At 41.8% G+C, this 988-nt stretch overlaps 1 non-coding gene across 1 annotated transcript; it reads left to right on the top strand.

Annotated features, from left to right (window-relative positions):
- The first annotated feature begins 365 nt into the window (after nt 1–365).
- On the top strand, nt 366–576 carry LOC115804193 (small nucleolar RNA U3). Its single transcript, XR_004025054.1, has one exon. It is a non-coding gene; the product is annotated as a small nucleolar RNA U3 (small nucleolar RNA).
- Nucleotides 577–988: the final 412 nt, after the last annotated feature.

Genomic DNA, 988 nt, shown 5'->3' with positions numbered 1-988 from the left:
GGGCTCCAGGCACACGGGCTTCAATAGTTGTGGCACACAGGCTCAGTAGTTGTGGCTCACAGGCTCTAGAGCACAGGCTCAGTAGTTGTGGTGCGTGGGCTTAGTTGCTCCGCGGCATGTGGGATCTTTCCGGACCAGGACTGGAATCTGTGTCCCCTGCACTGGCAGGCGGATTCTTAACCAGTGTGCCACCAGGGAAGTCCCAAGAAGTTATAGTGAATAATTTACATGGCAAATCTGGTGATGTGCTGCCATCTGCTGGGAATCAAGGGTATTAGATTCTATCTCAACTGGCTACTTTTGAAATCAACCATAAAACTTTCCTTAACGTATTGGAAAGTTCTCATTTTAAGAAAGCATTTTTCAAGACTGTACTTTCAGGGATCATTTCTATAGGTCGTTTCTAGAGAAGTTTCTCTGAATGTGTAGAGCACCTGAAACCACGAGGAGGAGGTGTGGTGTTCTGTCCTGAGCATGAAGCTTGTTATTGGTGTTGCTTCTGCAGCTGCCATTAGCCATTGATGATCGCTCTTCTCTTCCTTTGGGAGAGTGAGAGGGAGAGAATGCCATCTGAGTAAAAAAATAAATAAGAATAATAAAAATAATAAAAATTTTAAAATTAAAAAAAGAAAAAAGAAAAGAAAAGAATAAACAAAAAGAGGGAAAAAAACAAAAAAAAAGAGGAAAAAGATTTTTTTTAAAAAAGCATTTTTCCTTACCACTATATCTTTGGGTTCTAACAGTGTTTAGTGCTTGGGCTTGCAGCAGAGAAGAGCGACAGTTTGGCAAATGGGAAAACTAAGGCCCAGAGTTATCTAGACACAGTATTTCCACATTACCCCCAGCAATCAGGCTGAAGGAATTTGGGGACTGTGAGAATTTCTGGAGGAAGAATGAACAGCAAGTGCAAACGTCCTGAGGCAGGAAAAGTTTGGCCTCTTTGACCAACAGCAGAAGCTCAATACCTAAAATGGTTGAAGTGAATTGT

This window comes from Delphinapterus leucas, unplaced genomic scaffold (assembly GCF_059928025.1).
Source record: "Delphinapterus leucas isolate spDelLeu-1000000601 "Yukka" unplaced genomic scaffold, BTC_Dleu_Yukka2 spDelLeu_asBTCV2_sq25, whole genome shotgun sequence".
In the NCBI taxonomy this organism is placed as follows: Eukaryota; Metazoa; Chordata; class Mammalia; order Artiodactyla; family Monodontidae; genus Delphinapterus; species Delphinapterus leucas.
This window is presented reverse-complemented; position numbering and strand designations above follow the sequence as displayed.